At 37.4% G+C, this 18951-nt stretch overlaps 1 protein-coding gene across 9 annotated transcripts in view; it reads right to left on the reverse strand.

The window, feature by feature from the left end:
- Positions 1-18951, reverse strand: part of ZBTB20 (zinc finger and BTB domain containing 20) — a 795186-nt gene that overhangs the window by 363111 nt on the left and 413124 nt on the right. The window lies entirely within an intron of this gene.

Consider the following 18951-nt stretch of genomic DNA (forward strand, 5'->3'; position numbering starts at 1 on the left):
ATTCCAAGTCCTGTAAGACAACTGGAATGAGTGAACTGAAACCTTTCAAAACCAAAACCTTTTATGCTAAGTCACAGAACAACAAAACAAACCCCAAATTAACATTTAAAAAGCTTCTACTGTGGAGCAACAAAATCCCCAAATATTATATAATCTGCATTTTAAAAACTGCTTCCCTAACAAGCAGCAGTCTACCAATAATTCCACACACATGTCTTTTCACTGCTTTTATAATGGAGACGCCATAGGTGGTTTTACCAGAGATCACCTCCCACCCCCAATATCACCACCAGAATGAGGCCTTGAAAATAGCCAGCATAATAACTTAAGCCAAAATTGATTTAGCAAGATCAGGAATTACTGTAGCTAAAAGTAATGAAACAATATATAAAAGAAGAATTCTATATAAAATTTGTCTGTTGTCATCATCCTAGGACCTGTGTAAATAAAAGAAGTCTAAAAAATAATTGCCTAGAGAAAATGAGAAAAGCCAAGATTCAAAGGACCCTGTGGCAGAGTGTAAGAGGAGTATATTTGAGACCCAGAATCCTTATATCCCTAACACATTTGCATATGAAACTTAACCAGGATTACCAAAGTACCTTGCTCAAAATTATGTTTTTTAAATGATCCAATGGTCTGTGCAGCACTGACCATTACAAAGGACCTCCAGGAAAGATAAAAATTTCCTTCTGCAATTTGTTATTTTTATAAAGACGGAGACAGGATAATAAGGGTTTTCTTATAAAATGGGGTGGTCGTCCCTTGCTGAAGCTTGGAGTGCTGCATCTGGTTTCACCTTACCCCTTTGTTGCTCACATTGCTTACTGCTTACCTGCATAAGTACTAAGAGAGAACAGCCACCGCAGCTCCCCAAAACATATTCATGAAGCAGATACTATGTGCCAGGCACAACTAGAGTGATTCTTCTTGAAAAGGTAAGTCAGTGACTGAGGTCCTTGCAACATTTAAAAATATCTATTGTGCCAATAGAAATGAGAAGCCAGGTTAAAAGAGTTGTGAAGTACTTCTGAAAAATTAGAAAATGTCTAAATCTTCCCCTAGATTCTTGAACACCCTGGGAATAGAAAGTTTAGGCCTGCCAGCCCTTCCTAAGCCTGGATCCCATATTGCAGAAGAAAAACTAGAAGTAGGCTATATGTTCTCTGTGACATGGTTACAACCGAAAAAGAGGGCTGAATAGAATCAGCTGGCATTCATTGGGCGTTGAAAGGTCAATTCTGCCCTGAGTATGGTTCAGAGAGTGCAAAAAAACTCACCGAGGTGGAATTGGAAGATATTCTGATAAACTGAGGCAGGAAAAAAAGTCCAAAGATGTTTTACTCAAAGATGTTTTCCTCTACTTCTTTGATAACCAGATGGCTCCAACTATTTTTGACAATCAAGAAAATGCTCCTCTACAGAGGTCTAAGTTTTCTTTTAAATCCAAGCAAACCCATTTGAAAAGCGGGGTATTCTAAATGATTCCCTGTATACAGAACTACACACCAAAATTAAGTGCTTGGCTACAGATGATTAATCATGTTACAATTACATTATAAAGAAACATTTTACATGGTGCACAATTCATTTTGATAATCAGGTACACACATACAAAACTGCCTATTGGAACCCACACTCAGCTATAACTGAGAAAACCATAATTCAAAAAGATACATGCACCCCAATGTTCATTGCAGCACTATTTACAATAGCCAAGACATGGAAGCAACCTAAACGTCGGTCGATGAATGGATAAAGAAGATATGGTATATTTATACAATGGAATATTACTCAGCCATAAAAAGAATGAAATAATGCCTTTTGCAGCAACACGGATGGACCTAGAGATTATCTTACCAAGTAAAGTAAGCCAGACTGAGAAAGACAAATATACAATATCGCTTATATGTAGAATCTAAAAACAAAATGATACAGATGAGTTTATATACAAAATAGAAATAGACCCACAGACACAGAAAACAAACTTATGGGGCTTCCCTGGTAGCAGAGCAGTTAATAATCTGCCTGCCAATGCAGGGGACACGGGTTCGAGCCCTGGTCCGGGAAGATCCCACCTGCTGTGGAGCAGCTAAGTCCGTGCGCCACAACTACTGAGCCTGCGCTCTAGAGCCTGTGAGCCACAACTACTGAGCCCGCGCGCCACAACTACTGAAGCCCGTGCACCTAGCCCGTGCTCCGCAACAAGAGAGGCCACCGCAATGAGAAGCCCACGCACCGCAACGAAGACTAGCCCCCACCCGCCGCAACTAGAGAAATCTTGCCCACAGCAACGAAGACCTGACACAGCCAGAAATAAATAAATAAAATAAATAAATGTATTAGAAAAAAAAAAGGAGAAATCAAACTTATGGTTACCAAAGGGGAAAAGGGGGGAAGGATACATTAGGAGTTTGGGATTAACATATACACACTACTGTATATAAAATAGATAACCAACAAGGACCTACTGTATAGCACAGGGAACTATACTCAATATTTTTTAATGACCTATAAGGGAAAAGAATATTAAAAAGAATAGATACATATATGTATAACTGAATCACTTTGCTGTACACCTGAAACTAACACAACATTGTAAATCAACTATATGCCAATAAAAAAGTTAAAAAAATATGAAGAGGGACACAGAAAAAATATATGTATGAATATATGTGTGACTATCCTGCTTAAAGGCTAAAATATTGTGACCAATTTTCATTATATTCCACCAACATATCTATCTGAGCTATAGATTCTTTCAAGGAAAAAAAAAGCTGAAAGGAGACATATTTACAAAATACTTTAAAAATGTATGCTAGCTTAGTCATTATTCATATTAAGACAACAAAAGATGTCCCCATGTCATCATACATACAGAGATATGACAACCCAGTGATCTTGATCATTCAGTTGTTACAACACAGAGCCACATATTCAGGCAATGAAACCTGAAAAACCAGACAAAACTCTCCTGGCTTTGATTTTTATCTTTATGCACCAGACTTTTCCATACAAAAGGAATCCCAAATTCAATAGCTAACACATAAGAGAAAGTTAAACAAACTAGGAAATAGCCTGAATCTTTTATAAAAAGTAAGGAAAAACTCACCTCCTACCTTTAGTAAAATTAAATGAACCAATTTCATATGGCCTTACCATCCGGAAGTAAAGTGTGACCTAAAGGAATGATACTGATCCCAAATACACAGAGATGAACCTCAGTAGTTCCTACTCAGATCCATCCTCTCTCCCGCCTACTTTTACCTTTCCTTATTGTATTAAGAACACTCAGACCTACCACCACACTACCTCTCACACAGGTGATCTCATTTTCCTGTAGCAGAAACCTCACAATGCCTAATGCTGTGCTCTCTAGAATTTTGTATCCATTTAAAAACCATTTGATAGGCAGAAACTAAAAGGGAAGAACAGACAACCCCCCAAAGCCCTCCAACCTCCCTCATCAGAAAAATGCCCGGTCCCCAGAGGACATCAGTCAGTTAAGTGAAACAAAATATCATAACAAGGAAGGAAGACTGATAAACCTTAGACAAATCTCACTGTGTTCCCATCTGGGAAGGGAGTTACTCCAATGAAAAAGTAGTGGGTGTGGGAAAGAAGTGAAGAGCTACAAAAAGAGAAAGAGGAAAAAAAATACTTTTATAATATGTTTGAGACTTGAAGGCAGTACAATGAATCCAAAGGTGTTCCAGGGAATAGTGTGAAAGTTTTAAATGAGAATTCCAGAGACTACAGGTTCGTAAATGAAACTGTTGTTCAAAGGGTGAATTCTATAGGGAGTTTGAATTAAGTGTCTCTGCTGTAGCATCTAGATGTTTTCTCTTTCCTTAAGACTTTGGGGTTTGAATGTACTTTGTCATGAGAAAAAAACAGTAGAGCTTTATACAGCTCCCAAAGTAAAAAGCAAGAGAAAGACAGGGTTTATATAACCAGCTTTTTACATAAATATTACATCAGGATACATTTCAAATGAAAACACACACATACACACACACGCAGCTGTCTTCCTTATCCTTTCTATTTTAAAATTCATTTCATACTTGAAATGTTGTTGATTTTTCACAAAATAAATAAAAAAGCATTAAACACCTCAGAATAATTTTAGTCTTATATTACCTGGAAAATTTACCACATCATGGAGGGTCACAAAATCTTGTTTTAAAGCCAGTTAAGACACTGACAATTATGGGATGTTTTGCTGCAGCCCAGGGCAACTAGAAATGGTCGTGAATGTTAGCTAACTCCCTTCTCAACAGTCTGAGAAAAGGGAAAAAAAAGTGTAAGTTTTCCCCATCTGTTATTTCCTTTTTTTTCTTTTTGGCTGTGGAAAAGTAAAATTATGCAAGAGCTTTTGAATGTAAAGGCTGTGTGTGCTTTTTCCCTTTTTGTCTCTGTGTACCGGTTATGTGATGTTGCGTAACTGAGTACAGAGTAGGCGGTTAGCGTTTACTATTGATTTACACTATGCCATCTAATGAATTCAGAACACTAAAAAGAAAGGAGCAGGAGGGGAGGGAGGAAAAAAGAGAAAGAGAAAAACAGGGAGAGAAAAGAGGAGGACCGAACAGAGGGGAGAGAGAAAGAGCTCATTTAGAGAAACAATTCTAATGCCTGGAATAGTTTCATTCTTATTCCCTGTAGCTCTGACTTTCCGTTATTGTTCAGGTCTCAGAAAAACGGATTTGAGCTAGTGACCCCAATATTCCAATCTTATTTCTAATGAGGATTACTGGCAGGTGAGTGTCTGAAAGTACTAATGTGTCAAATTACTTGAAAGCAATTCCACTAAACTGTCAGACTTCTCCACATGCACCTATTTGTCATTCTCTTGATGCCTTTGGGAATCTGTATCTGTGATAGCCAATGATATGGTCCAACTAGTTTACCTAGTAGCAAATATTATTTGAAAGACACACAGGGATATCATCAGGGCAAACAGAAATATATTCAATTTTACCCATCTTCTTTAAAAATGCATGAAGAACGCGTTTAGAAATCTTTGAATAGATCACTATTTTACTTTGGAAGAAGACATGCCACACATTATTTTGCTAAACAGAACAGCCCAATATAGGACAATGACAGAGAAATGGGCAATGAGAAAAGATTCTAAACTGATGAACATGCTTGTAAAGGAAATTTAAATAATTTCTTATATTGTGCTTATGGAGAGCACTTAAAATTTAACTTTTGATCTGGATGACTACAGACATCTCTAGTCCTCTGAGGTTGCCTGGTGCTTCCCATGCCATACAATGAGTTCCCAAAGCTGAGGCCAGAAAGTAAGGGTGAAGTTGATTCTCTTGCTAAGCACAGGACCGTCCTGTACCTGAGTGCCCTCCTATGGCTGAGGACAATCACTAAAGTGAGAAAGAGAAATAGAAGTTCTCTTTATTAGCAGCCAGCTAGAGAGCAAGGCAGGGAGCTTGTACCCTTCTTGAATCTGCATTTGTAAATGGTGACTAGAAAAAAAATCACAGGAGCTCATCTAAAGGAAAGAACAAGAGTTTGGTGTTTCATTTCTGATCATCCAGTGATCTTCTCTTTTCATCCATTTTAGCTTAGAAAATAATAAACAGATGCCTACTCCATCCATTTTCAAGGATGCTTTAATGATGGATGGCCATGTGCACACAGTTTATACCTAGCACCTAGCACAGTGCTTGGCACATTCTCTATGCTCATCAATATTTGTTGAAACAGTAAAATGATTATGGGAGAAACATCTCTGTAGGAAAAGTATACTAGAAAAGCCTCAGAAAATATATTCCAATGACTTACAGGAAATCTTAGGCTGTGCTTCGGCTGTAGACACAAAATAATGATGTAGGTAAAGTGTCAAATAGCTATTTGGGGATCAGTTCACTTTAGTTCCATTTTATTAGAAAAAAAGCTTAACAAAATTATAATACTGGTAATATCAGCAAAGTTTTGTGTTCATTTCCACCATCCCTTTGGACTATTTTTCATTTCAGACTTGGGCACAGAAAAGTCCATTTTAATTTCCATGGACACATTCTAAAGGAAAAGTCATGGGATAGCAACATAATTCATCTTTTAAAAAATACTGAGAAGAATATAGCCATTTAGTAATGGGAGAGAATACAGCATTTTGTTGAAGGGCAAGGCAGGTTGAGTTTTGATTAGGTTATGCAAATTTAAATTAATAGAAGGGCAACCAAGAATGTACTGATTTCCATTTTCTTGGTTAAACAGGAGTTTTAAATTTCTGGATTAGAAAGTCAGAAATGCCATCTTTCAGTTAATTGGAGAATAAGACCTTAAGAGAAAGAATTGAAAGTATAATCTCTCAAAAATTCCAGTTGAAGATTTAACTAAAAGTGTGTTTAGCAATGGTAGCCATAGTACTTTTTATAAAGTGGGGCTACCGTCTTGTTAACTCATCCGGGACTAAGCATGCACATATCAGTAAAAACTTCCAAACTTTTCTTTTTTTTTTTTTTTTAACTTTGATCATTAGTATAATCTAATCTAATTCAGCAACTTCCTTCAATAAGCATCCTGGCAGTAGGTCAACAAGATAATACCATGTGCTGTTTCATTTCATGGATTCTTAAAAGTGGATAAGAATGTGCCTGGCCCCCTCATTTTATATGCAAAGATTCTGAAGCTCAGAAGGTAATTTTCTCAGGGGTATATATTCTGAGACAGATCTGGGAGTAGTACCTAAAGCTCACAGTTCATTTCTCCACAGCATAGAATAAGTCAAAGTTGCATAGAGTGAATCTTATTTTAAATGCTATAAAGAGAGATTTCAAAAGATTTTTTAGTAAGATTTGGACTGCTTACATTATGTAAAATGTTCACCTCAAAGCTATCTTATACTTAATTTTCCATCTTTAATCTGAGTCTCCTCTTCCTCCTCTTATTCTTTAGATCTTTGGATTGAGTCTTTTCTACTCTGATTCTCACTCATTTATCCCCATATCTGACTTCAAATTCTTCCCTTTTATCACTTTTTATCTGTTTCTCCAACTTGTATTTATTACTCTTCCTCATAAAAATCATTTCTTTTCTGTTCATGTGTTTTGAGAACCTCAGAAATCATAAAGGAAGAACAAGTTTGAATTTAGTACCATACAATAATCTTTGGTATACACTTTGGAAAGTTTTTTTAAACTGCAACAAGATACTGACAACCTGAGGTTAAACTATAGCTAGAGGCTTTGCCTGTGATACAGCTGTCTAGACCTCTGCATTGCTGGAGAGGAGACTGGGGCCTAGTGTTACAAGGAATCTCATCTAAGATAGAGAGCAAAGTCTCACAATCTCCAGACCTGACCACTCATTTTTCTACTACACCAGGTCACCTTTTTGTTTCCTTTTCTTTCTCTCCATTCCACAGTCACAACTATTTTGAGACTGATTGTGGCAAAGCAGGAGGAGATCCAGAGAAATCCTAGTGGCTTAACGTGGTTTAATGATACTGGCCAAACTCTCAATGCCAAAAAAAGACAGAAAGCTGCATACTAAATTTGTAGTTACACAGAAAGTGGAGTCTGAAGAGGTTCAAAGAGAACTTGGACCTGAGAAAGGTCTCTGTGTAACAGTGACATTGCTGCCAGAATCATTTAGGTTGTGTCATTGTTTCCCTCATAAAGCTTAACTCTTACGGGGTTTACAATTCAGCTAAAATGATCAGCTCCAGGCTGAAATGCAGCTCTAGATATCTTAGAGTGGGAGGGTCTTTTTTTTTTCCTCCTTATTCCTTAACAAAGAACATGTACAGCAACTATTCATCCATTTCAATGACATCTGGATTCTGACCACATACCTCTCCCTAAAAAGGAGTAGGTGCTAATCAAGGAGCCTAATCTACAGTGAGTTAAAGTGAGCAACATCCACTGTGGAATGAAGGACATGAAATTGGTATATGAATGGGCAATACACAGATGTTCTATTATTTTAAAAGGCTTAATGTACATCACTTGGATAGATATTTCATTCCACTTTACTGATGTGAATAGGATTTTGGCAGTAGCTTGGTGAAGTCTCCCATTTGTTAACTAGAAAACATTACAATTACAGGAGGCAGAAATTCCTGGTGCATTCCTTAGATCTCCTTCCTCATAAGCCCATTCCCAGGGTAGCTATAAGATAATCAATAATTTTAGAAACTCCTTGCTCCTATGTCTCTTGTCTCTAGTATTGGTTATAATGTCTACAGTATGATGCTGTGCCACAGTGTTGAGAAGGGATAGGAGGAGGAAGTCCCAGACATAAATTAAAATTAATAGGCCAGAAGGAAACTAGCATTTATTGAGTACATATTATGTGCTACATCCTTCATTGATATTATCCCATTTAATACAAATCCCCTGTGAAGTAAGTAAGATTGGCCTAAGTTTCATAGATTAGCAACCTAGTTACAGAGCTGTTAGCTAACTTGCTTAAGGACACAGAGCTAATTAAAAAGTTGTGCCGGGGAGGATAAGGACATGTCTGACTCCCAGGCCCACACGTAATGTAATGTACCACAAAGCCAGGAGCAGAATATGAAGCCACCTAACCAAAACAAAATTTCTCTAAACCAATGACGAGAACCACCAAAATCCTCAAGTAGGGGGTGGGAAGGATAAATGACTCCTAAGGACAAATAGATTCTTGCTTTGCTCTTGGCTATGATAAATCCCTGTTTTCCAAATGCATAGTTGGAAAATGTTCCTTGTCATAGGTAAAGAAATGCACAATTTCCCAGGAACCTTTAAATCAGACCAGATATTTAAGTGTTTTTAAAAATTCCTTTAAAGATTTATACTGGATAAAGGTAAAAAATATAATGCATATAAAATCTGAGGATTAGTATATTAACAATTGAATATATCTGTGTATGTATATGTATATGTGTGTATGTGTGTGTACATACAATTTTTTTTCTCTTTGCTTAAGTTTCTGGTCATTGCTATAAACTGCTTGACAAAATCTAAACAATGAATATGTTAAGCCAGGAGAAAAGGAAAGAAACAAAGAATAAGAAAAGAAGAGGCATGTGTGTGTGTGTGTGTATATAACTTTCCTCAGAATTTTAATCCTAAAATATTTCTTAAGCTAAGTAAGTCATAATGCTGTAAGCCTACATTGTGTGTGTGTGTATACAATTTTTTTTCTCCTTGCCAAAATTTCTGGTAATTACCGTAAAGTACTTGACAAAATCTAAACAGTGAACATGTTAGGCCAGGAGAAAAGGAAAGAAACAAAGAACAAGAAAAGAAAAGAAATGTGTGTGAGCTCGGTGCTTTGTGACCACCTAGAGGAGTGGGATAGGGAGGGTGGGAGGGAGACGCAGGAGGGAGGAGATATGGGGATATATGTGTATGTATAGCTGATTCACTTTGTTATATAGCAGAAAATAACACACCATTGTAAAGCAATTATACTCCAATAAAGATGTTAAAAAACAAAACAAAACAGATAACTAATGAGAACCTGCTGTATAGCACAGGGAACTCTACTCAGTGCTCTGTGGTGACTTAAATGGGAAGGAAATCTAAAAAAGAGGGAATATATGTATACATATAACTGATTCACTTTGCTGTACAGCAGAAACTAACACAACATTGTAAAGCAATTATACTCCAATAAAAATTAATTTTAAAAAAATGTGTGTGTGTGTGTAAAGATAAAGGGGTTTAACAATGTTAATTTGACAAATGACTGTTTTTCAAAAGTTTACTTTTCTATACTGAATCTTTTATATGTAGACATTTTATAATGCTCATGAATAAACACTTGTTGAAGATAACATTAGAACTCATTAAGTAAATAACAGCAGTTTTGAAAAGTCTACATTTTGAAGTACTATAGAGTTTACCAACTTTACATATTGCAATGCAGCATTCTTTCAAAATAATAAAATGGAGCATATACTCCATTTTTCATACAGTACAGGTTTTTGGAATGAATCTTTCACAACTGTATTATTGTGTGTGTGTGTGTGTGTGTGTGTGTGTGTGTGTGTGTGTTAGCTGTCCTATTCTCAAGACCTTTGGGACACTTTTCTTAATATATTTTTAAAATCATAGTTTGGTGAAGAACTTAAAGTAATAGCAGCCAAACAGATGTGAAAGGAAGAATTAACAGTTCTTAGGCAGCACCAATTTATTCCTCAACTTTTAATGAGTCCTTCTTGCTCTGTCCTTCCCTCCTTTTCTCCCTCAAGTACGAATTCGTTTGAGAGCAAGAAGAAACACTAGCTTCTGGCTTAGAAGAAGCACAAAAGAGAAGAGAACTAGACCACCTTCTGGGCCCCCATTTCCCATCCTTATAAGGAAAAGCAATAGTAAACTGATCAACAGGAAAAGCGATGACAAGGACTCTGACACTTTTGTGGTGTGAGGCAAAAGCGGGATTTGCATTTGCACAATTTCAAGGACTTCCTTCAAAATTTAGCTTCTCTGGATGTTCTTACAATGACACTGAAGAAGACACATGATCTGTTGAGGGAAATAGGTGAGATTTGGGGGAAAGAGGAGGCACTCCTTATTTCCATATAGTATTTAAACACATGATCAAGATATAACTTGCAACATTAAAAAAAATTACCCAGTTAACTCGAACCTGCTAAAAATAACTCAGAATACCCTCCCCACGAAAACAAAACAAAATAAAGCAAAAACTCACAACCAGTTATTTTGACTGGTGAAAACAGTGACATGAAAGTAACAGATGGAAGCCCAGTTTTACTCACACAACATACTCACTAAGCACAGTCACAAGCATCCCCACGAAAATAACTTAACAATGCTGACTCTGGCCTTATGCTTAAAATATCTCCTTTAGGTTGGTTTCCTTGAAGACTTCAGGGGGCTTGTGAAAAATGACATAGAATGAAATTAACTCATCTGTCCATACCCAGAAACAGGAAAGAGCTGCCAATCACAGCCTATAAAGAGGACCTTTGTCAAGTCCTTTCTCAGGATTGGAACAGGTGTTCTTTTCTTATGTATTATTTTTTTGTTGTCTGGTAGTATTTTTAGGAAAGGTGATGTATCTGTACTTTTAAAAACACCACACTACATAGCATCTAAAAACTTTCATAAAACAAATAATTAAAAGTAACAAATCTTCCTGCTAATTACTCCTCAAAGCTGTAAGAAAGGTTATTTTCTTACCTTACACCATGCCTTCTGATCTGACAGCATCATTCAATCAATAATTTCAATGTCAGTTACTGATTTTCACCTCTTTTATTACAAAGACTTCCAGCAATAATGAAATGGTGCTGATCTGCTTGCTTTCACTCTATATCACGTCTATATTTATATGCTTTGCTTCTATTTGGATCTATATTTATCTGCTTTATCTGCCTACAGTGCATCTGTTTCTCATACACACAGACATATATTTATATATATACACACATACTGTATATATATATAGGTTATATATAAACACACATATCCACAAAAATGTATGAATGTATGCTAGTGTGCTTACTTCAACAAGCATGCAGGTGCATAAATACTCAGACACATGACAAATATACAAAGAACATAAATGTACATGTAAACATAGTTGCACACGGAGAAGAATATCTCAACAATAGGCCTGTCTAAACACTTGGCTGTTGGCCTCTGAGGCTTACACACCACTGAGTGACAGCCATAGACTACTCTGGGAAGGAGAAAAATCTTCAGAAGGCAAAGCTATATAACTAAATAGAGAGCATTCATTCTGATTTATTCATTTTAAAGACTAGGAAACTGAGACACTGAGAGGCTAAGAGCAAAGATTTTACAGCTTTTTAGTGGCAGAGCTGGAAATAGAACCCGAGTCTCTGCCTTCTAGACACTCTTGTGCTACGTTGAATTGAAGTGATGAAAACATTTTTCTCAAACCCAGTATCATCTTGTGATTTCCACTCTTTTCTAGTTTTCCTTTTCCTTGCTGCATGAAATCTAAGCAACCAACATTCACTGAGGGTCAGGCACTGTTCCAACTGTTTAAATGTGCTATATCATTTAATCTGCACAATATCTCCAAAACGTAGGTATTATTATTCATGTCCATCTTACAGATAAAAAAATCTGAGGCTTGGTGGGTTAAATAACTCACCCAAAGCGACACAGCTTGTAAGCAAAAGAGCTGAACTCCTGTGATACTCCGAGGCCCATGTCTTTTCCACTAGATCATAATGCTTTCCTTAATATACACCTCAATGTCCTATGAACCTCCCCTCCCGTCCACAGCCTAACCATCATACAAACCTAAAAACTGGTCTGTTTCAGGATATATAACAAGCCTAAAGCAGAAATTCTGTCAGACTAAGAAAAGTAAAGAAGGGTGGAACAGGTATAAGTTACATATCCCCAGTATGTAGCACATACCCACTACTAGAAAGCTGAAATATGCAAAATTGTGTCCGAAAAAATTACCCCACGAGTAGTCTTATGTGATTTAAAGTCTTAATAACTTCTAGTCTGTGAACATTTTATGTTATTTTCATCAAAGGATCACAGCAAACTGATACAATTGAATCAGATGGGAAATAGAGGCACGAGCAAGCAAAGGGAAGATAGCAAAATGAAGAAAGAACCACACCCCCTCTTCTTCCTCTCCTGGGGCAACACTTCCAAAACAAACACTCATCAAAAAATACAAAGCTAGTACCAATAATTGGTATTTCACCCCCACTGAAGTGTCTAGAACAAATTCAGAAAAGAAACTATGTCTACATATGGTAAGGTAATTTTACACAAATTTCCTCAGCTAGTAACCAGTCCTGAGCTATCCCAACACTTAGGAGTTTTACACTTTGTTCAGTTCACACAGAACCCAGTACCAGGAGATGCCATGTGGATTTGTGAAACTCCCTGGGGCATACTGCATCCGTAAGCCAAGGAACAGAAATTACACTGATCCATATATGCAGCTCTTCATCTGTGACATATTGATAATTACTCTTTATTTGTGAATTACATCCAAGTTATAAAAACAAGTTTCAGACATTTGTCACAAACAGGGTACATTTCACTTAACTCTTTCAGAACAGCATCTCGATGTGGTGTACAGGAAATGCGAGCTGTCGTACAATGGAGTCTGATGTTGTGGCAAGATTATAACCTTGAGAGAGAGACTGACTTGAGTATGAATTCCAGTTCTTCCACTTATTAGCAATATAAATTTAGGCACATCACTTAAACAGCCCTAAATCTCAGTTTCATCACCTGTGGAATGAAGAATAAAACCACCTATTTTGCAGGAACATTGTGAGGATTAGAGATAGTCCCAGTGCAATGTCCTCCTCATAAAGAGGGTCATTAAATATTAATTATTATATGTTTAAGAAGGCCTTTTGGCTGCGACTTTCTATTGTAGATCTGATACAGAATTCTTCTGAGGTACTTTTTATGTTCATTTAATCAAAGATAAACTTTTTGGTGATCAAGTATGTTCCAAGTAATGATAGAAATAAAAGCATTTCAAGGAGTAACATTTTCACTGGAAGATCTTAAAGTACTTAATAACCCTCGACTTTCGTGATGGCTAGTACTCTCATTTAACAATTGGGCAAAATGAAGCTCAGAGATACATCCCCCAAATGAATTATAATAAAAAAATTCACCAGCAGGAGTGAGTAGAATTTCTGTCTTTAACATCTAAACCCCATAGTGTCCAGCTGAGTAATAACTGCTGCAAGGTCACAGATACAAAGGGCCATGCTCTCCCCAAGGCTCTTTGAGATTATTCACCGAGGCCAGAAACATTAGGTAATGCTGTGTACATCTGCTGAGATAACAGGGCTGAGTCAGGGTTAGGTCAGGGTTTCAGGTTATAGGGGTGGAGTGAAGAGTGGCTTTCAGATCAAATGATGAGAGTAGTTTAATTTAAGCAGATAACAAGCCATACCGTACTTAATGTAAGAGGAAAGGAAAGGGGAGACAACCACAGCCAGGAGAAGGTGGGTGGGAACACAGACTCTGTGGGGCTCAAATGGGTAACTGTGCCTCACAGAGGAAACTCTCCCATGTTCATGCACACTGAGACGTGAACAAAAAAGCCCAGGGTGCAGCATAAATCCTGCCATCCCAATAACACACACAGATGTTCCACTATTGTTTTCTTTTATGCACATTTTAATTAAGAGATCAGAATCAAGCATTAAAATGTTATTAAATGGCTTGTTTACATTTTCACTATATGTCATTTATTTTGTATTCTCTAAATGTGTGCATATCTATTCAGAAGGATTCTTTGGAACTTTTATATCACTGTTACAACTGTCCCTCTAACTCAGGCCATTTTTAGCGAACCAAGGGAAAGCCTTTTTGGTCCAAACAGTGGGGTAGAGACTCTCACCTCTTTAATTCTCAGCCAAGCAATGCCCATCCCCCATCAAACAACTTTGCCTAGTGACAAACTGCACTCCAGAACTCCAGCGCTACAGGAGGGCCCAGGTCCACCACAGCCTTTTTGATTACTAATGAAAGACCCAATTACAAATATTGCCCCATTGTCCTCACAAGAAAATAGTCTTTCTATCCACACCACACCCTTTCCCTAAGCAGTTTCGAAAGCCTCAGAAACCCCAAGCTATCACATGGAGGAACCTGGCCTCCTATCAGTGGCACAGACTCCCTTGGAAGTAGGAAGGGACACAGTAGGAGAAATGGGAATAAGTAGATGTTTTTCTCTCCTCAACCCATCACCTAGTTCTAGTCTACCACTTATGTCTATTTCACACTGCAGGAGTCCCTTGAGTTTTCACTATTATTCTAGAGTTGAAACAGATAGCCACACTTTTCCTTCTCTCAGACTCCACAAATATTAAGACTTAGTCACACAATCCACCTGCAAACGTGGATCACAAGTATTGTGTAGTCTGCCTGTACCATATGGTTCAAGCACTTTAACAATAGGGCATTGTCCTAGAAGCCCACAATTCGTATAATGCCTTATGAATCATGGTACATGGAGTTGTATGGTCTCAGAGGGCAGGACTCATGTCTCCTGCATGTTCAGTTCAGTGGGCAGGACTCATGTCTCCTGCATGTTCAGTTCAGTGGGCAGGACTCATGTCTCCTGCATGTTCAGTTCAGTGCCTAGAGTGCTCAATCAGTCCAAATAAAGAGGTGTTTTGTTTTTTTTTTCCTTTCTTTTTTTTTTGTCTGTTTTTATCCAGGGTAAGCAGAACACTTGTACAGAGCAGTCATAAGACAGGAACACATTCCAATCCCACTGTCAAATTATATTCTTTAAACTGTCTCATTTATAGCATAAATGATCTAAAAAAGGTTTACGTATAACCTTAAGGGAAGAGTTAAATTGAGTCTGCTATAACTGGTGGACCAGATAGGACTCAGAGAAAAGCAATGGTACAGCTTTAAATCAAGTTCTTTTGGAAGGAAACTTTAAGATGTTACCACAGACAGAATGAAATTGGTACAACTCTCAGGAGACTGTCTTAGCAATATGCATGAAAAACTTTAAAAGATATAAATGCTATTTGATCCAGAAATTTCACATCTAGGAATTTATCTAAAGGAAATAATCTAAGATCTGCACAAAGATTTAGAAGCGAGTGCTTACCATGGTTTACTCACAACTGTGAAAAACTGAAAAACTTGTCTGACGATAGAGGGTTGATTAAATAAATGATAGTACATCCATATATTGGAATACTATGCAGCTATTAAAAATAACATTTTGAATACTACTTAGTAACATGAAGAAATGTTTTTGGTATATTAATAGATGAAAAGGCATACTAACCAATAATATGTAAAGGTTGATCTATTGTATAGGTAAGTATTGCTAAGTTAAATATTGTTTAAGAAATGATAGATGTGTACACACATAATGGAAAGACTGGAAAATATATATGAAAACACTAAAATTCATTGTTTCTGGACAGAGGAATTTTAAGTAATTTTTGTTTATTTTGAACTTTTCCATAATTAATTTTACAGCAAAATATTACTTAAAATATTAATCTACACCAACCTTCCTTCCCTAAAGTCCTAAAAAGTTATTTTCTATAGGCATTTTGTCCCTAGTAGTCTTCTCTCTCCTATTTTTAGAGAGAGTATACGCTGCATTCTAAAATCTTTAGTGTTTGAGACTATGTAGTTATAATAGATCCTTTACTTCTTAAATCAAAATCTTTAATAGCCCTATGATTTTTGTCTTAGGCTTCTCCTTAGAAAGATTTCCAATGGCCCGTAAGTTAATCTTAAAATTAGAACAGAGCTGCTGTACCTATTTATCCTAAAGTCCTAAATTTTTCTTTCAATTCAGGCTCTGTAACAGCAATTAATATCATTAAGTTATATTATTTAGGACCACAGCATAACACGCCCTTTAGGATTTCCAAACTCTTTCATTTATTTCACCAGTGCTACACTGTTTAATAGATGCTGATGCTATAGAGAATAAATGAAACATAGAGAGTCAACCATTCAGAAAATATCATCACAGGTTTGGTCAAAAAAGGAGGAGCTTAGTTCAATGCAGTCTAATTCCCTCTGTGGTATCTGATGTAATAATCCCTGTACTTCTCATACTGACAGCTCCTTGTAAGAGATACTACCCCTTCCACAGCTTTTATTCACCTGCACACCCATACCCAGCCATAGGTGATTGTATTGTGCAAGGGACCATAAAGTAGGAAGAAAATGGAGGAGCCGTGACAGCCCACAGGTGGTTCCAAGTTATAAAAAGCAGGAAAAGGATAAACATTCTATTAATACTAAAGGAAAATTAGGCAGAAATGCGGAGAAATGCCAAGCCATGATATTTAGTCTACTATAGTAAAGTTCCATGAACTCCTGCCACAAAGGTTCCTGGAGCAGCCCTGGATCTGGAATGATCTCACCAGAACCTCTCCTTAGAATTTCTTTATTGTGCCATGTGTATCTCAAAAACATATCCTCAGCACTTGAGGAAACTGAGTCTCTATTCCTTTAAATAAAATAATAATAATAATAATAAAAACAATAACAATAATATCTGACAGCCAAACTTAGAGGCTTCATTAGAATTCAAAACACAGACTTTCCTGAAACCCGAGTTGCTGATCTCAATATGGCAATTTCAAATAGCTAAAGTGAAGCATCACAAGTTTGTATGTAGGGTCTGTGGGATTATAAATTTAGGTCCATGATATACGATAGTGTAGCAACCACTTACAAAGACAGGGAGTTACTCTTGAAATCAATTTGTAGGCTTCTGGGTTCCCACTGGATAATGGCAGCAAACTAAATTTGAACCCTCCAAATATCTTCCAAAAGTAATGTAGATTAAGAAGGAGAGAAAATAAAACTACAACTTATGCCCATAGCATAAACTAAAGACAGAGAAAGCTACAAACCTCAACTTCTGTGCAAGTAAGGAAATAAACATTTTGAAACAAGAAGAGCCAGCATGAGAGCCCATACTAGCATGGTGACTGGAGACAGCGCTACCTAGGAGTCCAGCAGGACTGTTAACTCTAGTAAATAATAACAGCTTTAGGGAGGAGGTGTGTTCTGGAAGAAGCTCCCTGTGAAAAAAAAACAAATGCTACAGCGCTTCCAAGACCCATGGAATCAGATTTTCCAGAAGTGATACCCAGGCATCCATATTTTTAAGCTCTAAAAGTGATTTTGAAATACTCTAGAGATGAGGGCCAGTGTGACTGGGTAAGTTCAACCGTGATAAATTCACCTCCCTTAAATTCATAAACAAAAATTCAGCTCCTGCCCAGCCAGTCTCCTTGTTCTCCATCCTTGCTTCCCCCTAAAAGGAAAGTTAATTTATATCTTTCTGCATCTGCTCCTGACTTCTCCCTATCTGGAAAGCCCTGCCTGCTCCTTCCTGCCTCTTTACGTGTTCCCCAGTTTCAAAATTGGGTTCAAGTTTTACCTCTCCTTCTAACTCACACTAATTCCACTCGCATTAATAAACTACAGAAAATGTGTTGTCACCTCTGTCTTACATCATTATGGAAACAATAAGTTATGTTTGTCTTACATCCCAGTGAGATCATAAACCATATGTGTCCTCAGGAAGTGTTCATATGGTTTTGTTGGTACCTCTCTGCTAGACACATCCGGGACTTTCCAAAGACAGCAGAACGGATGAAAGTAGCACCTGTATATTCATCATCGAATAGCACAGGGTGGGCACATTTACCTCCAGAAACTGCTCATTGTCCATCCCTTGCGTTCCACAGGCTTACATTCTAAAAATAATGCTCATGTAGAGATGAAAAAAAAAAAGAGTTTGCATCTCCAGCCCTAATCCCTCCTCTGGGCTCCTAAGTTATGTATCTAACTGCCTACTGAGTTTCTTCACTTGGATAAGAATCTCAAAGTCAACATGTCCCCAGATTAACTCATAATTATCTCTGCCCCCAAATCTGCCCTTTCTTCCATATCCCCATAGCACCCAACTCCATGGAGTTACTGATATTGCCATTCATCCAGTTGCTCAGGCCAAACACCTGTGACTCATCACACCTGCTGTGTTTCTTTCTAATCTACACCACATCAAGCCCCTCAGCAACTGCCTTCAAATTACCGCCAAATTATTCAGAATTGAATCACTTTTCCTCCCCTCCACTGCCGTGGCCCGTCTCATACTCGGCTACCACAATAACTCCTAACTGGTCTTCCTGCTCCACCCTTGCCCCCTTAGGTCTATTCTCCACAGAGTAGCCAGAGAGCTCTTTAATCTATAAATCAGACTGCACACCCTTTTAAAAACCCTCTTATGACTTTCTATCAGTCTTTACCGTGCTCTTCCTGGAATATTTAAAGTTGTTCTTACTTAACAATATCTATTCCCTCTGCCTAAAACCCTCTTCCTGCTGATCACCTCATGCTTAGCTCCTCTCATTGTTTAAATCTTTGCTCAAATGTCTCCTGCTCAGTGAGACATTCCCTATTAACCTTACTTCAAACAGCATTTTCTCTATTACTTATCCCT

This window comes from Eubalaena glacialis, chromosome 6 (genome assembly GCF_028564815.1).
Source record: "Eubalaena glacialis isolate mEubGla1 chromosome 6, mEubGla1.1.hap2.+ XY, whole genome shotgun sequence".
NCBI classification, from domain to species: Eukaryota; Metazoa; Chordata; class Mammalia; order Artiodactyla; family Balaenidae; genus Eubalaena; species Eubalaena glacialis.